The sequence below is a fragment of the Meles meles genome, chromosome 18 (assembly GCF_922984935.1).
Source record: "Meles meles chromosome 18, mMelMel3.1 paternal haplotype, whole genome shotgun sequence".
Taxonomy (NCBI): Eukaryota; Metazoa; Chordata; class Mammalia; order Carnivora; family Mustelidae; genus Meles; species Meles meles.
In genome coordinates, this window is record NC_060083.1 from 10,893,237 (window position 1) to 10,920,986 (window position 27,750).

Consider the following 27,750-nt stretch of genomic DNA (forward strand, 5'->3'; position numbering starts at 1 on the left):
CTATTGATTACAGAGAGAGTGGTGAGGATTTGACTATTTCTTCTTATAGTTCTATCAATTTTTGTTTTATTTATTTTGAAATTCTGTTGCTAAGTGCATACACATTAAAGATTTTTTAATTATGTCATCTCTCTCTTGATCATTGGTAATATGGCTTGTTCTAAAGTGTACTTGGTTTGGTATTAATATAGCTGGCCCATCTTTCTTTTGATTCTTTTTCATATCTTTTTCCCATTCTTTCCCTTTAAATCTATTAATGATTTTCTATTTCAAGTGTAGTTTTTTGTTGTTGTTGATAGCATAGAGTTAGTTCTTCCTTTTTGTTACTCAAATCTCATATTTGTAATTGAGTTTCTGAGACTGTTTATATTTAAATCAATTATCGATCTAGTTGTATTCAATATTGAAATATGCGACTTTCTCATTTTCTACTTCTTTTGCTTTTTCAGAACACCTGATTTTATCCTAAAAACATCTATATTTGAAATTCCACTTCAGCCTGAAGACAAATACATGGGGGTTGCAGGATGAGGGGCAGGAGCCAAGCATGATGGGTGAAGGAGGGCGTGAGGTCTTCATCTCCCAGGCAGCTCACCGGCTAAGCAGCTCTGAACAGACCTATCTTCATTAACGGACTTGACTCCCATCCACCCTTGATTAACAGGTAACATTTGTAAAGACTCTGTAGAGCTTGTCCTTCTCTGTTGCTGTGAGCTAATGGCTGAAAGAGAAGTACTCCCCCCCACCCACTGCTGTGGCCTTGACACCTTCAAAAATAATCCATAGAGCATGGGGTGCTGATCGAAGACCCCCCAATACTGCATCAGGCTAAGGATCAGGCTAAGGGGGAAATGCATTCTTATTAATCCTGTGGGTGGTTTGCTACTTGTTGTTTCTGTGTTTTTGTTCACCCTGTTCTCTTTTTCTGCCTTCTTTTGGGTCAGTTGGATAATTTTCATGATTCATTTTTGTCTCCACTACTGGTTTTTACTTTTAAAACCAGTTGTTTCTATCTGTTCTTTACGTTTAAGTGATTGCCCTAGGGTTTATAATACACAGTGTTGGCTCACCGCAGGCTTCCCTCATATTATGTCACTTTACATGTAGTGTGTGAACCTGACAATGCGTATCTCCATGTCCTCATTCTCATCGTCGCCACTATGGTTGACATGCTCTTCACTTCTACATGTGCTACAGAACCCAGATACATTACAACTCTTTTTTTTTCTTCAGTTAATTACATTTTAAAGCAATTTAAAAGTCAGTTTTGAAATGTCTTTAGTATTCCCATTTTTACACGTTTGGTTTATACTTCATTCCTTTGTGTAGATCCAAATTTCCATCTGGTATCTCTGTCCTTCTGCCTGAAGAATTTCCTTTAACGCTGCTTATAGTGCAGGTTTGCCAGCAACATATTCTTCTAGCTTTCATTTTTCTGAAAAATCTCTATTTCACTTTCATTTCTCGAAGACATTTCTCTTGATACAGAATTTTAGATTGCTGGTGGGGTTTTTTGTTTTTTGGGTTTTTTTTTTAGTACTTTAGAAGGGTCACTCCGTTTTCTTCTGAGAAGTCTGCTGAATTCTTATATACATTTTTTGTCTCTGTAATGCTTCTTTTTTTCTCTATCTTCACTATCTTATTCTTCTCTACATCTAGGTGTGTGTGTGTGTTGTCATTTATTCTGCTGGATGTTCTTTGAACTACTCAGATCTCTGGTTCACTGTATTTTATTAATTTGTAAAGTTGTCAGCCATTATCCCTTCAAATATTTCCTCCACGTTTTTCCTTTTCTCCTCATTCTTGGACTCCAATTATGGATATCGTCTCACAGCTCTTGGATGCTGTTTTCCACCTTGTGTTTTCATCTGGATGGTTTCTGCTGTCCACCAGTTGGCCCCCAGCTGCATTTACTTGCTAATAAGCCCCTCAAAGGAATTCTTCATCTCTCACAACCTCTTTTTGTATTTATATCACTTAAATTTCCTATTTTTAAAAGAGTTTCCATTTCTCTGCTGAAATTCTCCAGCTGGTTCTGCACCCTCTCCACCTTTCCCCACAGATGCTTTACCGTCTGAGTCACAGTGATAAGTTCCAGGTAAATACATCCAAGTCGGCATCGTCTCAGAGTCTGGTTCAATCGATTGTTTTATCTCTTGATAATGGGTCGTTTGTTTTGTGTGTGTGACTCATCTTTATCGATGGCCAGGCATTGTGTGTAGAAGCGCAGTGGAGAGGGCAGTGATCTGACTCCTGGAAGTGGCCACGCTCCTCTGTCAGAGCCTTGGCTTAGAAGCTGAGTCCATCTCGGGAGGGACGGAGCTGGGCTGGGGTCTGTGCTGCCAGCCCTCCACACAGAGCACTGCAAGACTCAAACCCCCCCCCCCCCCGCCCCCAGAGAAGGCCTGTGGCTGCTGTCTCATGCTCAGCATCAGGTCTGGAGCACCAGGGAGGCTCTTTCAGTCTTCCTGCTTCCCCCTCAGCTTTCAGCAGTTCCCGCACACCTGCACCATGGGAGGCATCTCCCCCGTGCTCTCACGCCGACTCCAGCACTTGGCGCTGTTATCCTCCGTGACACTTCAGATGGTGCACGAGCTTTTCCCACCTGCCGTCCATCTCCGTCTTAGGCAGACCTTCTTCACCCCAGCCTCAGAGGTTTGCATTTTATTAACAGTCCTGCTTCTCCCCTCTTGGGCAACCCAATGCTGCCTTGTGTCTATGGCCAGCATGGGCCCCTTCCTCCCCTGTAGCAATAGCAGACCTGTGTTTAGTGTCAGAGCAAGATCTGGGGCCCGGAGTGTGTCCTGTCCCTGCCCCTGCCCCTGTCCCAAGGGCAGAAAGCTGTGGCATCAGGTGCCAAGCCCCTGTGGTCAGGTGGCCTGGCTTCCACTTCTTCTCCAGTAGCGCAGTGTTTTTGCACAAGCCTGAGGAGCTCCTGCTTTCACTTCTTCACTTCCTCCAGTAGCTTGTGGCCTTTGCTTTGGGAAAGAAAGGACTGTGGGAATGGGAGGGTTCGGGCTATGACCCAGCTGTGGCTGTGCCTCACCGGCTTGCCTGCACTGCTGCTCTGAGCCTTGTCACGCTTCCTGCCCACTCCCCGCTTTTCTGGTGAGCACACTGCAGGCATCTGCAAAAAAGAGCCTGCCCGTGGATGCAAGCGTCCCTCGGGCTCTCGATTCCCTGTGCCGCCCTGTCCCGCCAGCCTCAGCCCAGCCTGCCAGGATCCGTCACAAGTTTAGCTGCTATGTTCTTGCCTACTTTATGGCGGCCACGTCTGCTCCCCACGCTTTCCGAAGATGACACCTTCCCTGAGATGAAGCGTCTCACTGCCCCTCGCAGGGCTCGCCACTCATCAGGACTCAGTCCGCGTGGCTGCCTCGCGAGCTCAGCTCTCTGAAGGGCTCCAGAAAAGTCACGATTCTGTAGATCATAAGGCTTTCTCACATAATGATGCTGGGAGGGATGTGTCTAGGGGGATTTCTAGATGCAAAGTGGAAGCACAACTCCCCACACACGTTGAGTCTGAAGTGGTTGGGGACAGGCAGGTGTGTGTGTCTTCAGGGGGCCTTTGACTATTTGGGTCTGGAAAGCAAAAACAAGGCTGGAACTCGTTCCAGTTGTCCGTGGCTGCATAACAAGCCGTCCCAAACTCTAGAGTCTGCAGTGTAGACAGAGTTTGGGGAGGAGGCTTGTCTACACTCATGCAGCATCAGCGGCGTCGGCTCAAACTGAAGCTGGAGGTATTCGCACACCCGGCTGGCGGGGGCAGGGGCGGGGACAGGGACGGCGGTGGGGGCATTGCCACTGGCTGGGTTTCAGGTAAGCCTGGGGAGGGGTCTCTTTATATTTTTATTTTTTTTTTAAGATTTTATTTATTCATTTGACAGAGATCACAAGTAGGCAGAGAGGCAGGCAGGGGTGGGGGGGAAGCAGTCTCCCTGCCAAGCAGGGAGCCCGATGCGGTGCTCGATCCCAGGACCCTGAGATCATGACCTGAGCCAAAGGCAGAGGCTTAACCCACTGAGCCACCCAGGCGAGAGGGGTCTCTTTAAAGGGCATGTGTACTTCTTCACGGCATGGCAATGGGGTCCAAGAGCAAGACCCTGGGAGAATCATGTAGAAATGTTTATGACCCACTCTTGGTATTCATGTAGCAACGAACTCCACCAGGTTTAAGCGGGGGATGGGGGTAGGGGGGAACACAGACCCCACCGTTGAGCGGGGAGAGGTCACAATCAGACTGCAGGGAGAGCGTGTGGGACGGGATAGACCAACAGACTATTTTTAGAAAATACAATCTGCCCTAGATCTCGAGAGTTAGATACAGGCTGGTGCGACAGGACCCTGTCTGGATGGGGATCTGCCCCGGGGGTAGGACACTGTGGATTCCAAGACTGTCAGTTCTGTCTCCTGTGAAGGTTGCTTGGAGCCCATAAGACTGAAATATGGGTGAGAAGGGGTAGGGCTCACTGGTGGGGAAGGCCCGCGGGGTTGAATCCCAGCTTTGCCGCGTATCCCCTGAGTGGTTTGGACAGATGAATTAGCCTCTCTGATCTCGTCTCCCTAAGCGTAAACCGGGGATGATAGATAGTTTCTGCTTCCCGGAACCACCACGGCTGCAGATGAGATCATTCACAGGAAAGGTCTTAGCGCAGCGTCTGGCCCTTAGAAAGAGCAGGGCGCGTGTTAATCACATATAATGAGGGACAATGGCACAGAGAACTCCTGACTCTAACAGCCGCCGTGAACTCACGTTGGCAAGCCCAGGAGCCTCCAAATACGGCTTTGCAGTGGTGAGTTTTGAGTAGAAGCACCAGAGTCCATATTTCTTGGCTGATAATAATAAACCTTGGTTTTGGAACGTTCTCTGTTTCAGCCTTGAAGTTTACCCCCTCATGAATTGTTAACACAGCCCAGATGAGAGAGAGTGGGCACTTGGATAGGAAATGCGTCCACAGAGTCAAGGCCAGGAGGAGGTGGGCTGGAGTGGGGGGCTGGTCAGACAGTCAGACAGATGGTCTGACTCCGGGTGGCAAACCGCTCCCCCGGCTTCGGGAGGGCAACCTCTAGAGAAGAAGGAAGACAAGACACCCCTGGTGTTTCTCTCTGGAGATTTCCAGTCGTCGTTAATTCTCTATTGTAGTGCTTCAAGTCGGCAGCCTTGGCGGAGGAATGCAAGATTATTCCAAGTTATCACTTTTATTAATAATGATCAAAAGTATCCAGCGATGTTTAATGAGGTTCTTGAGAGAGACAATTACCAAGGCGCGGAAACCTGAGAATAATTCATTACATGCTAATGATAAAAGCAGAATCCGCTATAATGAAAAAAGTTGATAATGTCCAGCCTGAACAGGTGGGACTCTGCCCTGTCCCATTTCTTGCTGGGGGCCCCCTTCAGGAGCAGGAGAGGAAGATGGTGCCAGGGTGTGCGGGAGAACCGGGATGTACTTTACTCAGAAGCCATCCTAGAAAGGGGGTCTTCTGGGGCGGGGAGGGACAGGAGATCATGAAGATACCGATCTCTGTCCCCTCTGACTACCCAGCCACTCCGTGTATGCTTGGTGTGTGTCACTATCATGGGACTGAGTGTCCGACCCCCACCAGCCACAGGCCTGCAGGGTGGCCGGGGCTGGGGTCCAGGAGCACAGAGCTCGCCGCGTTCCTGGGTGGAAGGGTTTGCAGTCTGCCCGGTGAGCCTCCCGGCCAGAGTAAGAACGACATGTGCACACCATGCCGGCCTTTCGTGTCTGGCTCCCTTGGTTTTAGTGTGTTACTGTTTCAGGGAAGGTTCCACGACACAGCACAGACCAAGAGGTCTGTAAAGGTTGTTGCCAACTAACATCCCCCTGTGTGGCTGGACCACACCGGCTCCTTCCCTGGCTGATGGGCCCCGGGGCGGTTTCAGCGTCTGGCGAGCGCAATGCCCTCCACGGACACGCGCCTCATTTCTCTCAGATGAATCCCGGCAGTGAGAGATCAGGTCCCACAGTCGGTTTTCCGGAGGGGCTCCTGGCCCCGTCCCCTCGGGGATGTCTCTGTGCTTCTCACATATCTGGACACAGACACGCTTCAAAGAGCAGCGTTCCTACATTTCCCAGGCTCTTCTGGAAGCGGGCAAACTGCTGCATGTGCGGTGCCGACAGACGGGCTCCCGCGGGCTTGCCGCAGACCTTGGCTCTGCCGAAAACGCAGGGTCTGCGGAGCATGGTGAAGCCACTTCTGCCCGCGTGCGTGTCCCGGGACCGCACCGAGACAGACTGGCATCTGCAACCACGGGTGGACGGGCGGTGAGTGGAGATGGAGCAGAGGTGCGGCAGGATGTGAGTGTGTCGACGTTCGCTGCTCTCCCCGGATCCCGGTTCTAGAAACCGCTCCGTGCCGGACGGTGTTGTGGTCAGACCCTAACCCGACGGGCTGTTCCTCTCCAGTGGTGGCTGCATTGGGACGACACAGTGGTGAGACACACAGTCAAGGAAGCTGGAAACAAGACGTCACCCTTCCAACCCCTGAGAAGATGAGATCATCCTTAATCCACTGGGATGCCCACGTTTATTCCCGCCGAGGAATGTGTGACCGAGGGTCTGCCTTGAGTCCCAGCTGGGTAAGAGCCCGACCAATGATCACGTCTCCTGGAATGTGAAGGAGAAGCTGGGGGACACTCCAGCCTCTTCCCCCAACTTTCCCTCCCCACGCAGCCCGAGCCCCTGGCGCCGGCACCAGCCCCAGGACCCTCTGGGACCTTTCTGCGACCGCACCTTGCTCATTTGCCGTCCAGATCAGTTCAGTATTTTCTGTAATTCATATGTCCAGTGTGTCTTCAGAAAGGCACATCGCGGAGCGTTTGTGCTCGATTTCCCATGGAGAGCACGGCCCCCAGAAACCCTCTTGTGTGCTCGTGTGAGCCCCAGAGCACGGGTTTCATGCCCGAGGCCTGCCCGGCTTCTGGACTTCTCCAGCGTTTCCGCGAACGGCCGCGGCGTGTCTCTTTCCTTGAGTCATTGCCTCGCGCTGTGCATACGCTGTGGTTTCCTTACCCGGCAGGACGCACACAACAGTAAGTATCTGTTTTAGTGGGCTTCGGGGCTGCGTCTGACGTTGCCCCTCGTGGGTCGTATCTCCTAGCGTCTAGGGGGACACGTCCGCTGGCCGGGTGCCCACAGGGGGAGGTCGTGCTAAGCGCGTTCGCACCTTCTCAACTCGGAGGGCCCCCCAAATGCTTTCCTCAGCCGGTTGCACAAACTTGCACCCCCCGCAAGCAACACAAGCTCACCCCACCCCTCCATGTCTTCGTCAGGATCTCACACCTCCTTCTTTCGGACCTAGAGTGGACGGTGGTGTTAATGGGCTTCCCCGGTGACCAAGGACCTTGAGTGATTTTCAGTTTATTGGTCATTTAATATCTTCATTTTTAAAAGGCAGGGTCCATGCCCAGCGTGGAGCCCGTCACGGGGCTCGATCTCCCAGCCCTGAGATCAAGACCTGATAGGAAGTGAAGAGTCGGACGTTCAACCACTGAGCTGCCCAGGGACCCTTAGATAACCTCGTCGTAAAGCTCCTGCCCGAATAGTTTGCCTGGTTTCCTAGTCTCCGTCTCCTATGGGTTGGCAGGTGTTCTCAGCATGCCCTGGGTCAGTCCCACACCAATTAGTGTCGAAAATCTCTTTCCCACCCGGCTTGCCCACGCTCTCTCTACGTGCTTATCCTCGCACGGACGCCACCCTGTCTTAATGCCTGCGCTTTTGTTTTAAAACTCTTGAGGGCTAAGAGCATAAGCATCATCTTGTATGTTCTCGGCCCTGTTAATTCTGTATGAATTTTAGAGGAGACTTACCAGTTTCCACACACCGGCAGTACCTCCTGGGATTTTTGTTGGTGTTATGTTGAATCTGCAAATCGATTTGGGGCAAAATCGGTGTCTTCATAGTTTTGAGTGTTCTGGCCCATACATGCGATACGTCCCCTCGTTTATTTAGGTCTTGATGAATTTACGTCAATCATGTTTTATAGTTTATAGTTGTGGTTTTTAGAGCACAGGCCTCTCAGGTTTTCCGTTGGGTTTTTATACCTATGTTCGGTTTTTACGCCATTACAAATGGTAGATGTAAACACTTTTCTCATCTCCTACTTGCGGCATATGCAAGCGTGATTGATTTCTCTATATTGACCTCACGCCTAATGATCTGGTACATTCATGTGTTTGCTCTAATAATTTTTCTGTGGATTCTCTCCGTTTTCCGAAGCATGCAATCACGTCGCTGGTAGGAAACGATGGGCTGGTATTTTTCTGTCTAATCCCTACATTTAAGAACATTTTCCTTCCTCGTTGCCCTCGTGAGGACCTCCTCACAGAATAGCATTGTCGACAGCAAGTTGTTCCCAAACTCCGGGGAAAAGCGTGTACTGTGTCATTATTAAGTGTAATATTTGCCATCAATTTATCAGGCCCAGCAGCGTCCTTGGATCCTTTCTTTCGTCAGCGTGGACGCGGAATTCCGGAAGCATTTTCTCATTTACAGGGATGACTATGGACGCTTCTCCCGTCTCCCGCTCGTGTGGCCGTTTGAACCTGCTCGAGCAGTTAGAAGCTGGGTCTGTTCTGGTGACCCGTTCGTCCTTCGATGCCGCCTGGACTGGAGACCTGGGGTGCTTGGAAGTTCTCGACGTCTCATTTGCTACTGTTGATGATGTTTGACAAGCTTACTTTTTTGCCGTTAACCATATACATACACATCCTTTTTCAGGGCAGTCTTGGGTTCACAGCAAAACCAGGAGGAGGTTCAGGGTTTCTTGCACACACAGAGCCTCCCTCCGTCCCCCTCACTGGAGGTCATGAGCCTACACTGGCACGTCACGATCACTCGCAGGAGGTAATGGGACTGTTGGGGCCCACTTGGGCGTTGTACATCCCCTGGTTTGGGCAAACACAGGAGGACACATGCCATACAGAGTGTTTTCACTGCCTTAAAACCACCCTCCTCCCTCTGTTCATTCATCCCCATGCCACTAGGCTGTTTTGCATGACCTTTATTCCTCGGGGCCAGCTCCCACGTGTGAGGTCTGCTGGTTCAGAGCGTGACCCTCTGGGAAGTCTCGTGTTCTCTCCCCAGCAGTCCCTGGGGACAGGGGCCATGTGCAGGATTCCGGCACCTTCCAGCAAGGGGGCTCCTGAGGGCCGGGTGCCTGGGGCCGAGGGCAGGGAGTCAGGAGACACCAACGTGGGATCCACATGAGCGTGCGTACACGTGTGTGTTCTGCTGTCATGAGGCTTCCCGACCCTAAACCTCATTCCGACCCCCAGCACTCAGCTCTGGCGACTCCGTGTCCCCTCGCACTGCTGTCGCCGTAGCCATCCTCAGCGGCACGAGCGTATTTGCTGTGACATGAGCTCACATACTACGGACACGTCGTCTGTGTCAGGGAGATGTTGGAAGGATAAGGAAGACCATCACACGCTCCTGAAAACCAGTCACCGGAGGTAATCCCTCCCGGAACTGTGCTCCGTTTGTCCTTGACGACGTGCTCTGGAAATCCAGGCCGGAGCTGGGAGGGTCAGGCCCCAGACGAGACACGGAGCCGCTGCCCGTTCCTCCTGTGGGCATCGAGAACCGCACGTGCCCCGAGCGAGAGTCACTGCGGAGAGGTGGATGGACCTCGGGGCCCCAGAAATCAGCCCAACTTGGAGAGCAGAGTGCAGGGTGGTTAGTGTTGAGAACTGGGGAGGGACGGGCTCCCGAGGCCTTTGTCTGCCCCGGGCAGGCCCAGCGCTGCTGCCGCGTGACCCCAGGCCTGCGATCCTTGCCCCGCGGGGCTCACGGCCTGGCGGGTTGCCTGACTTGGGCCGTCCATCGGTGGGTGAGCCCCGGAGGGTCCGGCATCCACGGACTGGTGCTCCGCCTCCTGCCAGGTCCCTCCGTGTGCATCTGGTTTCCTGATACACTTGTGGGGAGGGGTCCCCTCACGGGCGGGACCCTCAAGCCAGGGAGTTGGAGCGGCGACAAGACTCCCCGTGGGGGGCTCCGGCCCCTTTCCTTCCCTCCAGCCTCTCACGCCCGCTGGCTCTGGAGACGCAGCAAAGTCCTTGACCATTGTCCGGGTTCTTCCTGGGTTCAGGGGAGGAGAGAGAGGCATGTGGGAATGAGCCTGGGCATCTGGCGAGTGTCCATGAGAGAGACACGGGAGTTCTGGAGCAGGTCTCTGTTCAGAAAGGCGACCGGCTTTAGAGATGAGTCAACACAGAGGCTGGGTTTTGAAGGGAGAGTAGGAGTTTTCCAAGGGCAAAGGAGGGCAGGGTGTTTCAGGTGCGTATTCCAGAACGATCCCAGCACAGCCAGCGGAGGGACAGAGGCTGCCTGGGGGAGCAGGGAGACGGTATCAGGTCGGGGATGCAGGGCCTGGGAGGAGTTGTGGAGAGGGGTTGGTGGGACACGCCCGTGACCTGGAGCCCCTGGGCAGCGAGGGGAATGGCTGGGGGAAGGCCCTGTGGGAGACCGTGAGGAGCTGGGGCTTTGCGCCGGCCGGGCGGGGCCGTTGGAGGAGACTTGGCTGGCAAGAGGGCACTTCGTAAGGGATCTGGCGAGACCTCGCACATCTTTTTCAAGCGTGATAGCGACACGCCCGGCGGACGTGAGTCTGTCCAGAGGCCCCTTCCTCCCAAGATGGGACATAACCCAGAGCTGCAATTATTTCTAACATCCTGAACTGGCTTCTTTTCTCTGGGCATATGGCCCTTGTTTCCATCACCTCCCACCTGGAGAAGCAGGGAGGCATCCGGTCGGGGAGGAGTTGAGGGCTGGGGCTGCTCGCCCTGATGCTTGGACGGGATCCACTTCAGCCAACGCTGACAGAGCGCCCGCAGGGGCAGGGAAGGGTGGGGAGCGGCATCCCCCCCCCCCCGCGGGGCTGCCCCCCTGCATCCCAGGGCTCACAGGCCAAGACATTCCGGTGTAACAGACTGAGCGCGTGCGGAGGGAGGGGCAGGAGGGGCGGGCGGTCAGGCCAGCGAACAAGGTCAGAGGCTGCGGGCACAACGAGGCAGGAACCCTCGGGCGACGCTGGCAGGTGGAACAGAGTCCCCATCCGCCTGCCAACGTGTGATCCTTGCGAGAAGCCCCGAGCATTGGCGGCGGCCCAGGTACGCGGATGAGGGAGCTGGGGTGCAGAGAGCTGGGTGGTGAGCCCGGGGGCTGCTGTTGGCAGAGAGCCAGCACACCGTAGCCCATTTAATTCAATTCTTACTGGTACCTTGTGAGGTAAACATCTTTATGCCTATTTTGCTGATGAGGAGACGGAGGCTCCCAGTGGGGAGCCTGTGAGCCCGGGGACAGCGTGGCAGGGAGAGCCACACAGGGAGGACGGGGCAGCAACGCGGCCCTGTCTTCGTCCTTCACTCGGACCCGCATGGGGTGGCCACGGGAGGGTTTGAGCAGAACAGTGACAGGTCCCCATTCACGTTTTAAAAGGGTCACTCTGGACACTGCGGCTAGTGACTGTGTGGACAAGGACAGGTCTACCCCGATGGCGATGATCCGGGGGCAAGATAAGGGTGGCTTCATGGGTCTGGGCGCCGGAGCAGAGCAGGCGGCCAGCGGCCAGTTTCCGGATACCACATGGGGGACACGAGGTGGAACAGGTGTCCAGGCCTCAGGTGCCGGGCTTGCGCTGCTGGGCGGTGAGCCAATGTGACGTAACGAGAGAGTCACGTGTCCTTCGAGCAGCCACGACCAGGGGCCATGACGTGGGGAAGGGGGCACTGACCGAGCCCCCGGGATCCTGCACAGTGCACCCAGCACCTGCCAGCTCTCCAGGGTCAAACAACTGTGTCCGCTCATGTGGCTGGAGTTGTTGGGCGCCGATTTCCCTGCCACGTGTCCCTTCCTGCGCGGCTGGCCTGCAGCGGCCAGCAGGTGCTAATTGGATCGAGGGCCTCTGTCCCAGCATCATGTTGGATGCCGCAGGCCTGCCAGGGTCCTGCCTGCTGCACAGAGCATTTCCTCTGTGCTGCCAGAGCCAGTGGGAACCAGCCTCCCCCCACAACCCCTGCACCTCCGTTTTCTCCCCAGTCAGTCAAGGACGTAGTCCCCCGAGCCCTCGGAGAAGCAAATGGCCTCCGTGCAGTCTCCAAGCCCGAAGGGTGAAGGGCCGTTTGCTGGGGCAGGTTAACTCATGTACGAAACCCCAGGATTTTATCCCCTTGATGGCAACCTATGGAGTGAGCTGTGATCCTGTGGTTGACACGTGGGTCCCACCTCCCTGGTCCCTGGAGGAGGAGGCTTTCCTGTCTGAGCCCTGCAGGTCCAGGACAGAAAGGTGCGGGTCGAGCCAGGGAGCAGCTCCCTCTGGAAGCTGGGGTGGGGTCTCCCTGTGAGGACGGGAGGTCTCCGAGGCAGGGCTCAGAGAGTGTGGACTGAGCTGCTTTCCTTGTTAAACCCGTCAGCAGTCCTGTGTGCTTGTCACACACTTCCAAAGTCATCCTTTTATTCGAGCTTCGAGAGAGACACAGCGAGGCATTAGTTCATTCACTCATTTGTCCTGGAGCACGTCTTCGTGCAGACGCTGTGCGGGACGGATGGCCTCATACCATGATGCCCTCCACACGGGGAATCAGAGGTCTCCCGTGAGGCTCAGCCACGGACCCGAGCCCCCGATCCCTGCGGCCCCGGCCGACGTGGATGCAGCAGCTGAAGGGGACCCAGAACACGGGCTGGCCTGGACCAGTTTGCCCCTCGGGGGAGAGCTGTGGGGGTAGCCGACCTCCGGGCCCTTCCCCGCCACCTTCGTTACTGAGCGGAGGAAGCGTTCCTACGGGGAAAAACTCAGCTCCAATGGGTCACAAACCACGCGTCCGCATTCGGAGGACTCTGGGGCACCCAGAAGCAGAGGGAGAGAGAACTTTCGGATTAAGTCGCAGTCATCCTGCTGGGAAGGCCGTTGCCATGGTTACATGAAGTCTCCGGGGCTGTTTCCCACGTGGGCGGGAGCCGGCAGGTGCTTGCCGCAGGGAGCCCGAATGACCGAAACGACATGGGGGGTGGCAAGCGATGGGGCCCCCCAAACCCTCAAGGGATTGGGGAGACCGAGTCCCGGTCGCACACGGTCACACCCTTCAGCTCTCCGGGCACCGGGCAGGCGCTATGTCAGGCGCTTTGCACACCAATTCCATCGACCCTCCGTGTCCGCGGGAAGGAGGGGATGGTCCCGTGTCACCGGGGCGGCCCTCAGGCCCTTGTGCATTGCACACAGGTGGTCTGGCCAGTGCCAGCCCGGGCCCTTGGACTCCGAGCCCCGGGAGCAGGCATGGAATCCATCCTGCGCCTGCAGGCACAGGGTCCTGGGGCCTGAAGGCAGCGCCTCCCTCTGCCCCCTTCTCCCTGGTGGCCTCTTACCCGTGGGACCGCCCATCTCCCAAAGCGACCCAGAGCCTAGTCCTCTAACCCTTCCCTGGCCCCCACGCTGCTTTGCCAAATGCCCGATGGGGTGCTTGCTGCCCAGTGCTGGAGCTCCCACCGCCCCTGCGGGGAGCCGAGCCATGATCCTGGGGGACCGCAGAGGAGGTGGGATGCGCTGTGGCTCAGAAAGCCGTTGGCGGTCTTGGTGGCCAGGGTGGGTGGCCGGAGCTCCTGTCTGGCCGTGCTCACCTGCCCAGGCCGGGCCCCATCGTCTGTCACTCCCGCACCTTTGGCCCCTCATGCCTTCTTTTTCTCCCGTCGCTGGCTTATTGGGGAAACACGCTTCAGCACCCGACGGGCACCAGGCCCCGTGCTGGCCCCGGAGACAGCGAGATGAAATGCCAGTCCCTGCCCTCGCAGTGCCTGCGGTCTGGAGGGGGGCACATAGGTATCTGAGGCCCTCCCGGTTTCTTCTGCGATGCAAGTAGGGGGGAAGCCGTGGACACCTGGGGGTCCGGGCCAGCTTTCCCAGGAGGTAAGAGGGTTTACGGAGCGTGGCCTCCGATGTGGGGAAGGAGCCAGCAGAGTGGGCTCGATGCTGGTTCCTGAGGGGAGGCCTCGAGCCAGCTCGGGCCCAGTGGCAGTCGGGCCCTGGACTTCCGGAGCGTTCTCTGACGGATGGGCTCAGCTTGTCCTAAGTAAACAGAACCCACCACGCGCTTGACATGGGTGCGTGCCACTCAGAGTTGGGCTGGGTGGTGCTCTGAGGCCGCCGTGTCCATGCAAGCAGCCTCCGCAACACAGCCAAACTCAGTCTCACACGGGCGGGACGGGTGTCACCGTGGATGAACCCACGTGGCCATGGTGCCCCGCAGAGGCCACAGTTTCCATGAGGGTCATCCTCGGACTGGCTGCTGTATGCACGTGGGGCCCCTCTGTGTCATCTCACGCCTGAGAGCACGTCCTCGTCTGTGCAGCCGCCCAGCCCCTGAAGGACACGTCGGTGGCTTCCGAGCTTGGGCGATGCCGGGAGGCCACTGTGCGCAGACCCTGGAGGAGGAAGTGTGCCTTGATGCTCCCGTCCACCCTCGTCCCCGGGAAAGCCAGTTCCTGCTGAGAGAAGACGTGACACCCAACATAGAACTGTCTGTGAAACCCACGGTACGGCCGCAACCCAGGGCAGCCCCGTAACCGGCAGCTAATTAACCAAACCCTCTGCTCACGAAGTCATGGCCACAACGCAGGAGCTGCTCCTCCCTTTGGTCGTGGGACCCAAGTCAATAATTCAGGAGCATCTCTGTGCCTCTGGCAAGTTTGACAGCGGCAGTTAAGCTAAGGTTCTGCTGGGAATGCCGTGTTTCCAGTGTTCCTGGACCTCCGACCCCCGAGAATTTAATTCTGCTCCTTTAATAATTCCTGGGCGTGTGGGTTCTATTGAGCGAGCAGCTTCCCTCTCGCAGAAACCAACTTAGACCCTGGAGCCACTCGCTGCATGTTCAGGAAGACGGAGCCCTGCTTTGCTTGGGTGCCAGCAGGAGCAGGAAGCAGCACGTTCTGGAGGCAGCTGAGGGCCAGGCGACCCTACCCGTGTGTGTGGGACCGGGGGCGAGGTGGGCCTCCTAGTGCCCCTCCGAGGAACAGCCTGTCGGAGGTTGCATGGTGGTCCGGGTTGGAAATGCATGCCACTCCTCCATCATTCACGCCCTCCTTTTTACAACAAAATTTACATTCCAGTCACTGGACTGGGTACCAGAGAAGGTGAAGGTGGGAAATGTGTGGTCCTTGAGGGGTCCTTATGGCATTTGAGGGAAACACAGACCGTGTGGAAGACAGGCGTGGTGGGATCAAGGTGCTGGGAACATAAGGTCATCCTGTAGTCTGGGCTCCACTGACCAGCACCTGACCCTGGAGGGCCTGGTCAGACCCCCATCTGCAGAGCCTTGGAACTGAATCGGGAGGCTTGCCATGGCTAGAACCATCAGGAAAAGCTAAAGGGGAGGAAATAATTTTTCACCCTGTGGCTGAGTTGAAGAAGATGCTGGTGTGCAGAGAGATAGAAAAAGAGACTGAGGGTCCAAGAAGGAGAAAAGGGAAGGCGGCCTTTTCTCTGATAAAAGCAGGAGTTAAGTGGGATCTTCCTGCATTTCTGGGTTTGATTCTGGGCCCCACTGAGGCTTTGCTACCGTCTTAATCTTGGGGTTCTCAGGATGCCCCCAGACCTTCTTTCAGCCTGAGCTAGCCTGAGCGGGCTTCTGACGCTCGCAGACAGAGGTGTCGACCGCGATTGTGCTGAGCTGGCTCGGGTGTGTGTCAGACTCAAGAGAGGCGGCCTGGGAGCTGGGTTCAAGGAACGCCATGCCTCCGGGGAGGGCAAGCTTAGCAGAGGATCATGTTAAATTCCTGTCTCGGAGGAGGACTGGCGGCAACAAACATCGGCAAAGAACACCAGACATTCTCCCAAGTGCTCCTGGAGGGTCTGCAGGTTAGCCCCGGGGCGGGGGGTGGGGTCAGCTGGAAAACAGGCCGGAGTCATCCCATTTCTCAGATGGAAAGTGGAGCTCACCAGGAGCCACGTGGTTTGCCCATCGCCGAGAGACTCAGAAGCCAGGCAGCCTGGAGCCCGGGGCCATCGCACCACCCTTTCCGGCCCAGGGTTCAGTGGGGAGCGTGGGGGACATTGCAGCCCCACTGAGGGCAGGCTGGGCCTTTTGTGCAAGGCTGCAGGGCTTGGCTTGGGTTCCGAGGGATGGGCGACTCCCTCTGAGTTTGTGCGGATGGCCGAGAGCGCGACGAGGGGGAGGCCGTCGTTTCCACGGCGAACTCTGTGGGCTTGTCGTGTCGCTGGCTGCTTGCGACCTCCTGACTGTGTATTCGATCCAGCCAAGAAAGTTCAGAGGCCGAGCTGGGGAAGCACCCATTTAGGGGATGTTGAATCCATTAACACGGTATTTTTGAAAAAGTCTCAGCTGGAGGAAAATATTTAAATAGAAGTCATTAGTGAGCATATTTCTGAAGCCAGCAGTGCCTAATAAGCCAAAATTGCTTTCCCTAAAAACGAAACCCATTGAAGGTTTTCAGCCCCCTTTCTGAAGTGCTCACTAAGGGAGAAAAAAACCCGCAGCTCTCCCTGGATGGAAACTGCGGAGAGGAGGGAGTGCTTTCTGGTCAGGCATTGTCCAACCACAGCGACACAAATCAGCCCTTTAGGATAATTTATATCTCGGAGAGGAGTTCGGAAATGGGTCTGCTTGGAGCTAAAAGCATCGTAAATAAGCCGCACCAGCTGCAGTGGGGGCTCCAGACTGGCTTCCCAGCCTTCCGCCTGACCCTCTGGGCCTGGCCCACCCAGGCCGGGCCATGGCCACCGCCCCCGGCTGCAGGGTCCCCCTCTGGGGCCCCAAAGGAGGGTCTGGGCAGAGCCAGGAACTCCCCACTCCTATGTGGGCTCATTAGGCCCTTGTTGGGGGCCAGGACCATTGGAGGAGCCTGACACTGAAAAGAACGCAACCCCAGTTATAGAATCACAGCACACACACAGACAAAACTGTGCGAATGGGTGTTCATGCTAGTAGGGGCGTGTGTCCGTGGAGGTACCTGACCCAGCTTGGGGGAGTCGGAGAATTTAACCTGGGGGGTTGATGCTTGGTCACATTCTGGATGGGGCTCGAACAAGGTGGGTAGCAGGTCTGGCTGGATCAAGCTGGCTGTGGCTCCTGAGTCCCGGCCTTGTAGGACCTCTCGGGATCCCAAGGAGGGGGCACTTGGCCAGAGCTACATTTTAGAGAATGTAAATGCCCATGTTTTAAGATAAGATTATTTTTCTCCACCTTTTCCCTCAGAAAATATTCCCCTGGAAATCTGTTGTGCAACAAACAGGACACTGTCTGGGCTGTTGGAAGACGTGGTGGTCGTAGAACCCCAATCTGCTGGCAAAAAACAAAACAAACAAACAAAAAGCCAGAAAGAAACAAAGAAACTGAACACAGACGGAGTAATTCATTATTCCCTGGAGGCCGTTCCCAGGACTATTGGGAGCTATTAGGAGCGGAACTCGGAAAGGTTATCTCCACGACGCCAGAGAGAGGTAGGTTCTTCCAAGGAGACAGCCCCAGTGATGGGGGAGAGAGAGGGCGTGGGGGCGACTGTGGCTGGACCCCTCCAGGGTCCTGGCCCGTGGGGAGGGAGTGGGGGAGGCAGGCTGGTGAGGGGCCTGGGCCTTCTTGTCTGCCTGGAAATTGGGGGGAGCTGGACGGAGATGGGTGGGGACCCTGACACACACCTGAGCCGGGCCACAGCTCCCTCCACGGCAGGCGGGGTTCAGACTGGGATCTGGGTGGGGACGTGCTTGGGGCTCTCCCAGGGAGTCCGAGGGGAGTTGGAGACCGGGGAAATCCATCTTGATCTTGGCCTGAGATTCTGTGGGTCAAACTCATACACACAGAACCATGGTGAGAGGGCCCCATGCTCCCACAGCAGCAGCCATGACCAGAGGCCGGTCTGGGGACTGTGGTCTGGTGGGTCAGGGCTCCTGCCCCCTTCCCTGCCCACATCCCATTTCCAGCCCCTGGAGGAGAGCTTCCACCGGCCTCGGACAGAGGTCAGACGGCCGTGGACATCCTGTCCCTGCTCACCTACCAGCCCTGGGATTTCTCAGCCTCTCTGAGCCATCCAGGGGCACGTGCGTCCGGAACCAGCCGACAGCACGGTCCGTCGCCCCAGACCACCTCTCTCCCATCCCTGCGCCAGCACCCTCCATCCCCACTCCCGCTCCTCTGAGCCGGTGCAGGGGGTCGGCCATGGTGTGTGAGCTATGCAGGCATCCTCCCTCCCCATAGTGGACACACTCCTTCCGGCACCCCATGCACGGAGGACGGTGGGCACCTCCCAGTTTCCGGAGAATGGCACCCGTGACCCTCAGCCCTGCCCGGGAGTCAGGGTCTAGTGTTAGAAGCAGACACGGACTCAACGGGCACCCAGATGACAATATCACTGCAAAGGTTCCTAATACGCCGGGAGGAAGTCATGCACAGGGTCGGGGCACAGGCCCATCTCCCTTCCTCCTCCTCATCCCCACTCTCCAGATGGGAAGACCGAGGCTGGGGTGGGGGTGAGCAGAGCCGCCGGGCCAGAGCCTCAGCCCTGCGTTTCTGCTCCTTCTTAGCAGAAGGTCCTGCCCCGGGTCCCCATGGGGACCACACCGGAAGGGAACGGAAGGAACTAGAACACGGGGAGCCTGCCCTGCCCTGCCCTGCGTGGAACAGCTCTCCCCTCTCCCTGTCCCCAGGTCCCTCCACGCAGCCACAGATCCCTCCGAGAGGCAGCCCTCCTCCCCTGTCCTTTCCGGGTCCCCTGGGCACTGCCGGTGACATCAGCCACGTCCTCTGTGACTCAACAGTGTCCTTCTCATAAAAGTCCCTCCTACCTGTGATGGGGGATGGCACGTGCATGTGGCTGGGAGGCGGCAGCCAGGGAAGGAAGACAGAAGCTTCTCTGGACAGAGGAGGGGCCGCTGTCCCTGTGCACCCCTCGGGAAGGGTCGGAGAGGACAGGAATGTAGCCGATACGCATTGCAGGTTTGCGGGGATGATGGCACCTGGGCGTCCTCCCCTCCGGGGGCTGGCGGGAGGCAGCGGCCCCACGGTGCTGTCTGGGCAGTGAGCAGGGGACTGGTCACAGGCACAGCCCTGGCCCTCCTGCTCTGACCCCTGTGTCTCCCCATCCGGACATCTACTCAACCACAGTCTGGGGGGGGGGGGGCCCGGTGGGCCAGGGGCGTGCCTTTGAGAGAGCCACTCACGTGGGAGCGACATTACTCGGAACCTGGTGGGCCCCATGAGGGATATCGGGCCTCCCACACTTCTATGATTCGGAAATGCCACCTGTGGGTACTTTCTGGACACCCTCCCCTGCAGCAAGGCCGCCCTGCCGTCCCGGGACCCACCTCGCCGGCCAGGCTGCAGAGAAGGCATCACCCCATCGTGACCCCTTCTAATAGACAAGTCTCCAGAGGGTCCCCCCACGGGAGCACGAGGCAGCCTTCCCAGGCCACTCTGGGTGGGGAGCGGGGCAGCCTGTGGGCCAGCAGCCGAGGGCTCCATGGTCAGAGCAGGAGGTTGCCCGGAGGCACGTGGCTGGGCGCTGGTGCCCCATCATCCCGCCGAGGCCAGTCGCAGGGGACCAGCTCCGTGAACCATTAATACACCCCGCAACGCGGGGTCTCGCTGGCGGCCAGCTGAGTCTCCCAGATGACTGCGGGAGGGCTGGACGCAAGAGCCTGTGGCCTGAGGGGGCGGGAGCAGTCTCTGAATTCCTGGGAAGCTCCGTAGCCAACCACTGGGGACCCGCTCGGATTCATTAAAAATATGTCATGCTAGACTTATTGCATTTTTAAAAATCAATCAATTATTTATTTAATAAATATTTAGTGAGTGGGTCTATGTGCCAGGAATTAAGCTGGAGCCCAAGGATAGAGCTGTAAACGAGACGGACCGTTCCCTGGCTGTGCGGTGGCTGACACCCCAGCTGTGCGGGCCTGTGAGGGTCCGGGAGGAGGCGAGAGACAAAAACACCCGTGCCCTGGGGCACGATGGCGTGACGCATTTTCTGCAGCCCGGGAGCTGGTCAGTGAGCCGCGTCAGGGCGGCCTTGCTGGTTGGGGGGGGGACGGTCCAGAAATCACCCGCAGGTGGCGTTTCCGGATCATAGAAGTCAGGGAGAAGGCGCTGTACACAATATTTGCTGGGACGTGTTGTGTGACTTTTCCATGGCAGGCCGCGCACTGCACCCACCACACGCATTTTTTTCGAGCCTCGTGACAGCCTGCATTGTCTCTGTTTCGTAGGCGAAGATGGTGAGGCTCAGAGAGATGGTGACTTCCCCAGGTGGGAGGGGAGGTGCGGAGCTGGGACCCGTGCCCCTGCCCGGGCTGCTCACCCTGTGACCCCTGACCACCAGGCTGTCCCCATCGATGAAGGGCAGAAACGGGGGCTGACGGCCCACCATTTACTGGGTATTTCCTGAGGCGGAGGGCCAGGTGGCCGCCTGCGGAAGGGCAGGGCCGTGGTGAGGGCTGGGGCTGGGTCTGCAGCCCTGTGTGCCCACGGGACTCAGCGATCTGAATGAGGCTGTCTGGTCTCCTCTGCAGCCACCGCCAACCTCACCCCAGCCACATCAAGTTACCGGGAACTCCTCCAACATACCGCGCGTTTCTCACCTTCCCACCCTCACGCAGGACAACTCCCCTGCTGGGAGTGGCCCCTGCTCCCGAGAACTCAGGTCATGGCTACTTCCCCTTTAAGAGTCCGCTGAAACGTCACCTCCTCCAGGAAGCCTTCCCTGAATTCCTCTAAACGTTCAGTGTCCACGCCCATATATGCATACCCAGCTGCTTGCCTTCCTGGCAGCCAGCACCCTGCTTGTGCTCCGCTACCAGCAGAGGAACAGTTTTGGCCAAGTGGCGACGGGCTTGAAGCTACAAGCCCCTCAGCGGGTGCAGTAGGGCTCCTTGTTTGTGGTACGTTCTCACTTCGGGCGTGTTTCCTTGGCCAGCGCTCCACACTGGACCCTCCCTGGAGGGACTGCCTTTTCTTACCAAAAAATCTTCCGAGTTCAACACAAAATCTAACACAGTGGGTGCTTTGCTCAGTGATTAAGTGAGAGGATGGATGGATGGAAGGAAGGAGGAAGGATGGGCAGGTGGTAAACCAGTGACCAATGTGCAGTTAGGAGACAAGGTAATTACTTGGAGTCCAATCGCGGATCCAGAAAGAGAGAAGCAGATGGAGTCCAAAGACAGACACAGAGGCAGGAGTGAAGTGGGAGCAGAGGGTCTGGTCTCTAACTCCAGACCTGCAGGGGAGCGGGAGCGGTGACTCGACGGTCAGTGGTAACCGGACATGTCAGTCCCACTGTGGGACCGCCAAGGTATTAGGGAACCTTCTGGGATAAAGATGGAGATGACGTGGGGGCAGCGGTCCAGCAGCCCAGCTGTGCCGACGGGACAGCGGTGAGGCAGAGCTCGATGGGCACTGGGAGTGGCTCCACTATCAGGCCTAGTCCAGGAGGCCTCCTTGGGTCCTCTGGGAGGACCCTCTTACGGGTCACCACTGCCACAGTGGAGGGCTTCGTCCCAACCCTGACCCTCTGGATACCTTACCGGAGGCCTGCGCCCATCTCCAAGCCCTTCTCCACCACTTCCCGGATCCTGCCGTCCTCCCTCCTCCCGCATGTCTCTCCTGGAGATCAGAGACCGCAGCTGCTCCTACCTATCTCCCGGGCCCCTGGAGGGCTTTTCACAGCGGTGCCATGTGGCATCGGGCACACGAAAGGCACAGATGCCCGGCCGACCTTTCTCTTTCCCGAGATGACTCTCCACCCTTGCAGGAGCACACGGCCTTCCCAGCTTGAGTGCTGTCCCAAGTGCCCTCCCGGAAGAGCTCCTGGGCTCTGCTCGCCGTGTGCGTCGGGCATTCGTCCACTTGGGGCGTCAGGAGCTTCCTCTGGACGGTGGCACAGGAAGGCAGCCACTGACTTACTGTGAGTCTCCCGTGAGATAAAGGGCGGGAGGCAGCTGGGCCAGCGTCACCCGCATGAGCCCCGTGCAAATACTCAGTCTGTAAGGGATGCGCGCGGGGGCTCTTCTGCCAAGCCAGGGACACTGGGACAGCACGGGGCGTGTCTCTCACCCCTGGTACCCTCTCGCCCAGCACACCCACAGTTCCAGAGGGGACTGACTCTGTTCTAAAGATAGGGCTTGGATGTGTGCACTCAAGCAGCCCCTTCCCCTCGGGTACCACCAGACTGACCTTCGCACAGCAGGGCTCGGACAGGTCCCAGTTGAATCCTTCCTTGCCAGCCCTGCACCTGTTGAAAACCGGTTCCTCGGAGTCTCGCCAAGCAGCTCTGCCCCTAGCGGTCGTGAGGCGCACGAAACTCCCTTTCAGGAAGCCCGGGTCAGAGCCGCACCGCACCACAGCCACCTGCTCCTGCAGCCTCTGCTGCTGCTCAGCCTCCGGGAGCACCTCAGCAGCCAGCCCGGGGTGAGGACAGCTTCCCCCATGCACCCGCAGGGGTGCTGCTGTGGCTTGGGGATTTCTGAGGAGCAGGGGCAAGGGAGACACTTGGAGGGGAAATCCTTGGGGTTGGATCCAGCCCTTATGCAAAGAGGGGGATTGTGGATAGCTGTGCGGTCGTACACCCGAGTGTCTGTATGGGTGCCTGCTGCCACGTGTGTGTGTGTGTGTGTGTGTGCATGTACGTGTGCCTGTGGGTCCCTGCCCCCTGTGACTCTGCAGGAGTGTGGCACTGCTTCCGTGGGCGACTGTATCTAGGCGTGGGTCAGTCCCCGAGGGTCGGTGTGGGACAGCGCAGTAGCTGCCCTGAGCCTGCCAGTGGGGGACAAGGGTCTGGGATGTGTCTGTGCATTGGTGCCTCTGCGTGTGGCTGTGTCCCTGTGTCTGTGTGCTTGAGGACGTGGGTGTCCGTGTCCAGCCGCGGATGGGACAGTGAGTCAGTGTGTGTCTGACTGTGTTGGAACCAGAGTACCACCAAGTGTATGACACTGTGTGTGCCTGTCACCGTGTCCCGTGCGGTCTGAGTGGGACAGAGCTGTGTGTGTGTGTGTGTGGGTGTGAGCGCAAGGTGAGTGGGACAGAGCTGTGTGTGGGGGGGGGTGTGAGTGCCAGTGGGTGTCTGCGGGGCTGGGAAGCAGTGACTCGGTGTGTCTCCATCAGCGGGTGCCCCGTCTCCGTGCGTCTTGGTGATGTGGCCGTGTGGACACGCGTGTGAGGGTGTGAGCGCCAATGCACCCGCCGGCTGCGTGTACCACACCAGCGGGGCCTTGCGTGTGCGCGCGAGAATGCCGAGTGCACGCGTGGGCAGCGCACGCGTGTCCCTCCCTCCGCCCGGGCGCGCCGGCCTCACGGGCCAGCCCCGGGGCGGCCCCGGCCACCAGCGCGCCCCCTCCCACGCGGCGGGCGGCGGCGGGCGCGGGCGCCTCTAGGACCCGGGGCGGCCGGCCGCTGTCCCCGGGCCGCGCGAGTGAGCATGTGCAGAGCCCGCCGCCCCCCGCCGCCCGCGCCGCCCGCCCGGCGCCCGCCCGCGCCGCCCGCTCCGCCCGGACGCCCGGACGCCCGCAGCCGGGGGAGCCTGGCGGCGGCGCCCTCTTCCCCTGGGGCGCGTCGGGCCGCTCGCGGGGGCGCCGGGGTCCGGGCGCTGCGGGGCTGCGGGCTCGGCGCCCAGGAGCGGGCGCGTGGCCGCCGGAGCGGGTGCCCCAGCCGCCGCGATCGCGGGGTGAGTGCTGTCTCCGGGGCGCCCCGCCGGGACCCCTCCGGGACCCCCGCGCGGGGGGCGGGCGGACTCCTTCCCAGACGCCCGCGAACAAGTTTGTGTAGACGCAGCCGGAGCGCAGCGGGGCTGCACCTGCCAGGGCTTGGGGCGGCGAATGGGGGGCGCCTCTGGGCCGGGGCGGCTGGCCGGGGAGGTGTGGGTGCGCGCGCGGGGGCGGTGCTGGAGGGGGCCGGGGGAGAGCGGGGGGTGCACCTGCTCCTCTCGGGGCGGCTGGCCGCGGAGGGGAGTGTGGGTGCACGCGTGGGGGCGGCGCTGGAGGGGGCGCGGGCGGGGTGGCCGGGGGCGCGCAGGGCAGTTTTGGACGCGCTGTCCCCACCCCCCGGAATTCTCGGCGACCGTCCGTTTCCGCGGAGGGAGCGGCGGATCCGGCGGGGGGCGGGGGGACGAGCGCGGGGTTTGGGGCGCGCGCTGCCTCGCTCAGGAGGAGACGTGTGCCGGAGCAGCTCCCCCTCGCTCCGCTGCCAAGAGAAGCTTCCGGTCAGCCAAGGCTCGCTCTGTCTCTCAGTGAACTTGAACGGAGGCAGAGGCGAAGGCGGAACGTATGTATTTATGTATTTTGTCGGCAAAATTACCCCGAGTGAGCTTTGTATCTCCCTAGGTGGGGACGGAGACAGGACCGGAGGCTGCTCATTGCATTTTTCTTGTATGTCCGGAGCCTCGGGGTGGCCCTGCTGGGGTCTGTTTTCTGAGCATCCCCACCAGCAGGCAGTGGCTGCTGGTTCTCCCCAGGGAGGCAGGGGTGCAGAGGGGCACCTGTCCTTGTTGGAGTCCGCGGAGGCTGAACACCAAGGTTCGGCCCCCAAAGCCCTGACCGGGTGTCCAGGATCCTGCCCGGCTGCCCAGGCGCCCTTCCTGGGCAGCTCAGAGCCGGACAGACTGGGAACTCCACTGTACTTCTCTGACGGGTCCGATGCCATCACCCCCTCCTGTCCCGGAAAGGCTGCTTCAGTTTCGGGAGCTACTGGGCTGTCCCGGGTTGGGACGCCCATGCTGGGACGCACAGATGGGGCCTTTTGTTTTTCCTCCAAATTGTCTGGGCTATCAGGTTAGGGAAGCGCGAGGGCTGGTGGGGAGAGAGAGAGGAGGGAAAAGCTGGCGGGCCCTTCTGTCTGCAGCAGCCCCTTCCTGCCCCTTGCAAGTGCTGGAGACGGGGCAAGGGGTGGTTGCCCCCCACCGCCTCCCCACCACATTCCCTTGGCTCGGGTCTCAGAAGCCCCTTGGAGAAGGTGTCCCAGTGGGCCGCCAGAGCCCCAGAGGTCCGTGAGGAGCAGCAGCTGGGTTGGTCCGAGAGCACATGTGTCCGTGTCCCATGCACACTCGCGATCACGGCCGCTTGGCGGGCAGCTGGGCTGGGGGGCTGCTCCTGGCAGCCCCGTCCTCCCCAGGAGGAGCCCTGTGGCCCTCATCCGCGGCTGCACTCTCCCAAGTCTGGGCGGGAGCACTTCCAAACTCCTCTGGAGGAACGCTTGGTGTGGGGCGAAGGGACCGCTCTTTGCAGCAGGGGAAGGAGCCCTGTGGGGTGTGGCCAGTGGCCTGAGGCATATCCGGTGGGAAGTGACGGGCAGCTTGGATTCCGCGGGCCAGACCCTATCCTTTCCCTCCCATCTGTCTCATCGGGCAGAAGTGGATATTCTAGGCACCGGTGGGTCGGCCTGAGTCTCTGGCCAGGTCCAGTAGGGCCCGGTGCTGAGGAGTGAGTATGGGGCCGGTTCCGTGGGGGTTGGCCTGCCAAGGGCTCCCCGTGCCTGGAAGCTGGGGCTGAATCTTGCCCAACAGACGCTCTTGCAAGGGCCGGGTCTCCCGCAGACACACCCGGCGTCCCCTCCTGCCCGGTTCAGACCGTGGGGTGAGACCAGCCTCCCAGCTCACGGTCAGGGCCCAGGCACTGGGGACAGCGCGGTGTTCAGACCGTCTGGGCTTTTATCCTGGAGAGGCCCATGATCCTCACACCCGCCGGTGGGGCAGGCTGGCTCATGGGGGGCACGAGTGCATGAATCTGGCTGCGCCTGCCCCCTCCTCGGGCCTCAAAGTCTTGTTTTCACACTGTTTCTCCCGATCTCTCCTTGCCGTGCCTGTCCTAATCACCGTGTGGACCTGCTGCCCACACAATTACCGGAAGTGGGACGCTTTTGGAGAACGTGGTTGGGGAGGAGCCACCTGCCAGCCGGGATGTGAGAAGGGGATGGAAAACAGGCTGATTTAGGGAGCCGGAGCCGTGAACAGGGCGCACCTTTGGCTGCCGAGGCCCCTTCCTTCCACAGGGCTTCTCTTCTCTTGCTGCTGGAGCCCCTTGGCGATGTGAGTCCCTCCCAGAGGACGGGCATCTTGGCCCGAGGGAGCCAGGAGGGTTTGGAGGGTGGGAGCGCCCGAGGCACCCCCTCCGGTAGGGTGAGTCCCTCATCCCAGCAGCTGCGGGAGCCAGAGGAGGGCGAGGCCGAGTCTGCCTGCTCTACTCACTCGCCTGGATTTATCTGAACTGCTGAGGGTCTTGGATGACCCTCCAGGGGTGGCCCCCCAGTGGGAGAAGCACACGAACCAATGAACAAGCCCAGCATCTGGACGAGCTGGGCGGTTCCGAGGTTGTGCTGGGCTCCAGATCCACGCACCGGCAAGGGCCAGCGGCAGGCCTCACGGTGGCTGCCCGCTATCTCTGCAGCCCGGGGCGCGAGCGGATGGAGGCGTATGACGCGGTGCATTGGAAGGCGTGGGTCTCGTGTCTCGTCTGTGGCCCGGCTCCGTGGTCCTGACTCTGCCAGCAGCCGGGTCCCTACGACGGGCCCGCGGTGACCCCACCTCTCGGGTTTACCTGGAGCTCCGCGTTCGCTGTCTGCTCTGCTCCTTCTGTGCACGTGGTGCCGCGTGAGAGCATCTTTTGGTGTCTGGTGCTGCGCAGGAGGCCCCGTTTGTACAAACCTCGGCGGTGGGTGGCAGGGACCGTCCTCTCTGGGCTCCGAGGTGAATGGAGTTTTGACCTTCCTCTTACGCTTTATACCTTCTTAACGACATTTCTTATTTTGGACTTTCTCGCATAAGTTCTGCTTTCAGAAGATCAAAGCATCTGCCGTTGCAAAGTCAGAGGGATCCCCACCCCGTTCCCATTCCCGGACCTCGTCCTGCCCGAGGGCCCAGAGACTTTAATTCAGGGGGATCCTTTCTCTCTTGGCTCTGAGACTCCAAGGTGCAGAGGAACGGGGCCCCAGGACGCGGGCGGCCACGGGCACGGATCTCCGGCTGGTCTGCCCCATGCTCCCCCCAGAGCTGGACAGGGTCCCTGAGTGTCTGTGGCCTCAGCAGGCTCCCAGGCTGGGAGGAGGAGCGGGCCAAGTAGCACGCGACCCTGACCCGGGGCAGGACGCATCACCTGGGCGCCGTTCACGGAGCATCCCATCCTCGTGTTGACTCGGGGGGATCAGGAAGACTTCATGGAAGAGGTGGCATGGAAGCCGAGCCTTGATGGCCACAGAGCATTTCAGAGTCACGCGAGGGGCCCCAGGCCCCCGGTCCAACAAAAGCGTGTGCGTGAGGGGCATGGTGCGGCTCCTGCGGGCCTGCGGACACGGTGCCCGGGACGTGGCCTTCTGCAAGGGGCCGGGAGACGGAACGTCAGGCTGGGGAGCTTGGGCCTGGCCGCCGGGTCCTCGGGAGCCCCTGCAAATGGCAGTTACTGGTTCCGTGTTAGGAAGGTCACTTTCTTAGGCCCAGCCTTCTGGAGGGGGCAGGGTGTCCAATGACAGACCCTGAGCAGGGCAGAGGCAAGGCTGCAGGGGAGGGACAAGAAAGGGGGAGCTAATTCAGAGCGCCAAGCCCCACTGGAGTCTCCCCAGTGCGGCCTCCCGGAGGTCCTGAGGCTGAGGACCCCTTGTCCCCCCATCGTGGAAGCTGGAGCTCAGGGCTGTGGGGACCCCACTGCCCATCTCCTGCGGGGCGAGCAGCGGGCTGGACCCGTGCCTCCGTCTGCAAGCTTCTTGCCACACTAGGAGCGCGTGGCTCTGAACCCCGAGGGTCCCAGTCCTCA

General features: G+C 58.8%; 1 protein-coding gene across 3 annotated transcripts in view; it reads left to right on the forward strand.

The window, feature by feature from the left end:
- The first annotated feature begins 23,539 nt into the window (after positions 1–23,539).
- WSCD1 (WSC domain containing 1) overlaps positions 23,540–27,750 on the forward strand; it is a 29,545-nt gene continuing 25,334 nt past the window's right edge. Inside the window, exon 1 of one of the 3 annotated variants that reach the window (XM_045986183.1) lies at positions 23,540–23,678. The gene's annotated coding sequence lies outside the window, so the exon portion shown is untranslated. Of the gene's footprint in view, positions 23,679–24,147; positions 24,275–25,435; positions 26,034–27,750 lie in introns of those variants that run through there. The other 2 variants (XM_045986182.1, XM_045986184.1) reach the window with 2 other exon arrangements.